The following is a 5,912-nucleotide window of genomic DNA, read 5'->3' as shown; positions in this document are numbered from 1 at the left end:
CATCTCATAAGGACCTTATATGCATTCTCCTTCAGTGTGGTGCAGATGGAGCTTTTTGTGGTGGCTATAAATATGGCGCTCCACTCCTCATCTTTCAGGGTCTCCCCCAGATGTATCTCCTATTGATTTCTGAATGATGGTACTTGCTGCCTCGAAGCTGCTGAATCAATTACCTCTCCGTATATCGTTGATATAAGTCCCTTAGTGTCGGTTTCAGCCTGACAGAGCTTTTCGAATTTCGTCAGAGGGGGATATGGAGCGAATTTGTTATAAAATGCTCTGAGCTGGAGGTATTAAAAAAAATTCTGCATGGGGTATATCTTTTCTAATCGGATGTGGTCGAATGTTTTAATCTTCAGATTATAGCCCTCCAGATCTTTGATTCTGTTGTATCCTTTTTGTTTCCAGATTGAGCTATTGCCACCTATTAGGCCGGGTGCGAACACGGGGTTGTTCCAAATGGGGGACATCAGGGAGCACCTGATGTGAGTGAATTCTTTGTTTTAGATACTTCCCAGACCGATATGGAGTTGGTCATTGAGGTGAGCGGCATATCATCGTGTTTTCGTGCAGTTTTAGGTAACCAAATCAGGCTGCTAAGCTCCAATGGGGAACAAGCAGCACTTTCCAGCTCCACCCATCTTTTCAATTTAGGGTCAGAATGCCATTGGACAATTTGACTTAATTGAGCCGCTTTATAGTATGATAACAGGCAGGGTACCGCTAGGCCTCCCGCCAAGACAAGTCTTTTCATATTTAATTTATTAACTCTCGTTTTTTTCCCGCCCCAGACAAAGTTAGATATTTCAGACTTAAGTGAGAGTACGTCCTTCAGTTTGAGTGGCACTGGTAGTGTCTGGAAGAGGTATAGGATACGGGGAAGCAAATTCATTTTGACGCTATGTATCCTGCCTATCCAAGAAATCTTCTTGGAAGACCATCTGAATAGGTCCTTTTTTAATGTCCGAATTAGGTTTGGATAATTTGCATTATAGATGCTTTTTGCATCCCTGGTGATGTGGATCCCCAGTTATTTTATAGATTTCTGTTGCCAATTAAATTTGAAATTCAGTTTTAATAATTTCACCGTATGTTTAGGGAGGTTAATATTAAGAGCTTCTGATTTGGATTGATTTATTTTGAACCCAGAAACCTTTGAGAATCTGTCTTGTAGGTCAAATAAGTTTGGCAGGGAAGTGAGGGGTTTTGAAATAATTAATAGGATATCGTCTGCATACAAGGCCGCCTTATGTGATTGAGAGTATGCGTTCAACCCTGAGATATCCGAGTTGTCTCGGATGCGTGCCGCCAGGGCAAACAGGAGAGGAGATAACGGGCACCCCTGTCTCGTGCCACTCTGAATTTGAAATGGGAGTGAAGAAAGCCCTGATGTATGACCCTGGCTGTTGGGCCTGAGTACAGCGACATAATCGCTCCACTCACCCGATCCCCAAAGCCGAATGCCACGAGCGTCTCCTTTAAATATGGCCAGTCTATCCTATCGAAAGCTTTTTCCGCGTCCAGACTTAACAGCATGCTTTGTGTGTTATTTTTGTTAGCCAATTCCAACAAATCAATGAATTGCCGGGTATAATCCGCTGCCTGCCTCCCTTTAATAAAACCGACTTGATCTGGATGTATAACTGGGTAGGATTAGACATAGTCAGTTGGCCAGCAATTTAGCGTAAATTTTAATATCGGTATTAATTAAGGAAATTGGCCTGTAACTTTTACAGTTCAGCGGATCCTTGCCAGGCTTGTGTATTAGTGATATAGGCGCCCACAGCATATCTCCGGGGATTGGAGCTCCTGCTGAAATCGCATCGAACATATGGAGCAACCTTGGGGCGAGTGATTTAGCAAATTTCTTATAATATAGCCCCGAGAAGCCATTGGGCCCAGGTGCCTTTGATGGTTTAAGTTCTTTAATGGCCTGTGACACTTCTTCCAAAGAGAAGTCAGCGCCCAGGACACTTCTGTCACTCTCCGTCAATCTCCCTAGATTTGAGCTGGCTAAGAAGTCTCTCAGTGCCTTGCTCGTTTTGTTATTATGTGCCACATTCTTTCCGTCGTACAGGGAACCGTATAAGGTTCCAAATTCTTCTACTATCTTTTTAGGGTTGGCTGTATGTATGCTGGATTTTAAGCGTATTGTGATGATAGCTTATCACAGGTTGTAATTTACACCAAATACTGGGTTTGAACTGAACGAGGCTTAGATATAATAAAGTATACTGTATTTATTCCTTTGGATAGGTGAACACACTAAATAATACAGTAACAGACAAGAAGTACACTTACTTTGGGGATGGGGGATGAGAAGTATGTTGCATAGCAATTCTCTCGCAATCAGGTAACAATTCAGATGATATCAGAAGACAAAGGATAAAGGGTGGACAACAGTTTATAAACCTTTTGTACCCTATCCTTAACATTGAGTACAGGTGATTGGTCTTCAATTATCTCTAGCCACTCATTAACGTGGGAACACATTTTGATACATGCCCCCCTGCTAGCTGGTACATGCGCATTAGAACTCTGGGGTCTCATTTCTGTAGCCCCTCATCTGCATCAGGAATGCCATATAGTCTACCAAATTGGATTCCTGGCAGGATATTCTTTGTTGTAAGGTGTTAAATGGGACACTTAAAGACTGCTCTGGTTTGAGCCGTCTCCGACCCCCAGGTAAACAGTGAGGGTGACAAAATCCTTTGAACAATAATTAAGTCCAAGACATTGGGTCGCCTTTTTGGCCATATGCTACCCTGGTATGCAAAGGAATTTCCTCTGGGTTTTATCCCTGCTTTGGGACACAGTATTAAAGATAAAACACAAACATATTAAAATATCCGGTTCCGTTGGGTCCAGCGGGTCCATACTTCCCAGTTCTCGATGCCGGAACTGGGACACCCTAGGGTCCAATTTGTGACTTGCTACGACCTTCGGAACCGGAGTTACACAAATACACTTAAAACCGTTTCTCATTTTAATACAAAAATCTCCGCTGTAAATTAAATCACGGTTTTTCACTAAATCCCCATTGAAAACAACGGGCTTCGCCGCCATAGACTTTCAATGGCAAACCGCCGCCATTGGCGGCTGTGGGAATCCGCCGCCATAGACTTTCAACGGGGCTGCGCCGCCGTTGAAGTTAATGTGGGTTTTCCACCATAGCCGGTCAATGGAGATTGGCCGCCATTGGAGTCTATGGGAAAAGTCCAGAACTTTCAAGGGGGTCCATACTCCGTCGGGTTGGTCCAAGAGGGTCAAGGAAGGTTCTGCAGCGATGCCGGAGCAGTGACTACAGGTACCCCAAACCCTGATCCTCTGGACCCTCCGGAACCGGAGCTATGGATTCCTAAATTTCAGCTCTTCACACTTAGCCGTTTTCTTGAGCTGTTTCTGCCGCCGCCATTGGAACCTATGGCGTGACCCGCTCTTCTCGGTTCGACCCTTATCGGGGGTCCAGGATTCGGGGACCCGGTTTTGGTCGAGTGGGGGGAGATCTAGGAACATGGGGCAAAAATAATTTTATTTCTATGTGCTCTAGAACTGTTTATTCCCACGCCACTTGTCGTTGAACTTGACTGCTAAGTGATCAAAGCTCTCTTATTGAAAATGTATCCGCTTTGCGGTTTTGCGGTTTGGACGGCAGCCAACTCGTTCCTGGAAAGCTCCTTCGAAGGATTCTCCATTGAAGTCAATGGGCCCATTGACTTACAATGGGAAACCGCCGCTCCTCCTTTCGGACGCCATCTGCTGGTCTTCACAGGAAACAGGACCCAAACAGCAAGATTCGCCATTGAAACACATGGAGCCCCAATGGCGGCCTATGGGACCCTGCAAAATGGTGCGTGAAAAGGCTGGAAAATAACACAAAGGGCTATAATCATTAAATAACTATTAACCCTTGTACTCCCGGATGGATTCTAGTGTGTGTGTGTGATGCAGACACTGATTAAACCAGATATTACAATGAAACATGGGAACAGGGGAATACACATTTTCATGTCATAACAAGGGTTAAATCACATTTCTGGACCTCAGCCCAGTTAACCCCTTGTCTCCCTGGTGAGGTCAGGGGATGGCCAAATGGGGTGCAACCCCTTTAATCCCGGGCCACCCCCTCTCTCCCTCTACACGTATAGCTTGGATATTAAACTTAGATTGCCTGTCTTTCAGTGCTCATGCTACCATCGTATCCGGCCTGTTAGCTTTTTCATAGAACTTCCTCTTACACCAACTCAGTGAGTTATCCGCCCTGGAGGTCAGTAACATATTCAATTCGATTTTGGTGTCTTTTAATTCCTGTGTTGTTTGCGTATCTGGACTGGATTTGGGATTTAATAGGAGGGAATGTAATTTGGTTTGGAGTGTGTTAATTTTGGAGTTTCTCTCTCTTTTTCTCTTAGCTGTGATGCTGATTAGTATGCCCCTTAGTGTCGCTTTGTGAGCTTCCCATAAAACCATATGGGATTCCACAGAGCCTGTGTTTATCTCAAAAAACTGTTCTATTTCATGATCTATTGCATCACAGATTTTGGGTATCTTGAGAATTGATTCATTGAGTTTCCAGTTTGCCCCCGGCCTATTGGCTCAAATATTGTTGCACCTTAGCTCTATCGGTGCATGGTCAGACAATGAAATATCATGGATCTCCGTATGAGAGACCATAGGGACCAGTTGACACGAGACAAAGAAGTAATCGATTCTGCTATATGAGATGTGCGGGTGGGAGTAGAATGTATAATCTCTGTCCGTCGGGTGTAGCTCCCTCATATATCAGCTAGCTGGTTATCCTTTAGGCCCCTGGACAGAGAAGCTTGTGCCTTTTTATTGTCTGAGTCCCTCCCTCCTGATCTATCTAACGTCGCTTGCATCACTATGTTAAAATCCCCTGCGAGTATGATGCATCCTTTAGCTACTGAGTTCAATATTCGAAAAAAGTTATTGAAGAAAGCTGCATCCTGCGCACAAGGGGCATATAGGGAGGCCAGTGTGATATATTGTTCGTGTATCGTGCCTACCAGAATTATAAATCGGCCATCCGTATCTTTTTTAATTGTTTGGGACACGAATGGTACTCCGTTACTAAACAGAATGGCCACGCCGCCCTTTTTGACCGAGGCTGAGGCCGTGAAATACTGGGAAAAGCCCTTGTCCAGGAATTTAGGTGAGCTACTTTTACTAAAGTGAGTCTCCTGCAGAAGCAAAACATCTGCATGCTTTCTCTTATAGTCCGAGAAAGCTAACCTTCTTTTGATTGGGCTATTAAAGCCCTTTACATTATGAGATACTACTGTTAATGCCATATTTTACAATGAGAGAGGTGTATTGCTTTATAACTTATATACTCACCCTTCATGTCATTCCCGGAGCTTCACCGAGAAACGTCTGCAGCACCTTTGTCTATTTGGATCCTCTTTGGGCTTCCTGTGCCCAAGAGCAGGGGAGGACGGGGGGGGGGGGGGGCGGGGGATAGGGAAGGGCAGACAAAACTGGGGAAGCTACACAAGGAGTAAAACAAAATATAAAAATTAAAACAAGAGTGGGTAAAAATTTAAAGGGGGATGAAAAAAAAACAAGAGCTCGTCTCGGGAGCCCCCGAGAATGGCTCCTGCGCCCATAGGGTAGGTCATCTGGCTCCATCTTGTGGATGAGCCAACCTCCTGCGGTGGAGACAGACCTCCCGGGGTCTTGAGTTCTGTCCCTCTCCTTTGGGGACTGAAAAGAAAAACGCATGCGGGTCGCCGGGGGTACCCCCACCGGTGCGCCTCTATTAATCAACTTATTTATTAACTGCAGCAGAAAGTTTAAATATCTCGACCGCATAATCTACAATGATAACATTACCTATAACAACAGTACCATTAACGACAACAACAATAACATCCGTAGACTTCTCCGTACTT

The sequence above is a fragment of the Ascaphus truei genome, chromosome 4 (genome assembly GCF_040206685.1).
Source record: "Ascaphus truei isolate aAscTru1 chromosome 4, aAscTru1.hap1, whole genome shotgun sequence".
In the NCBI taxonomy this organism is placed as follows: domain Eukaryota; kingdom Metazoa; phylum Chordata; class Amphibia; order Anura; family Ascaphidae; genus Ascaphus; species Ascaphus truei.
The sequence above is the reverse complement of the archived record's forward strand: the minus strand, read 5'-3'. Positions refer to the sequence as shown.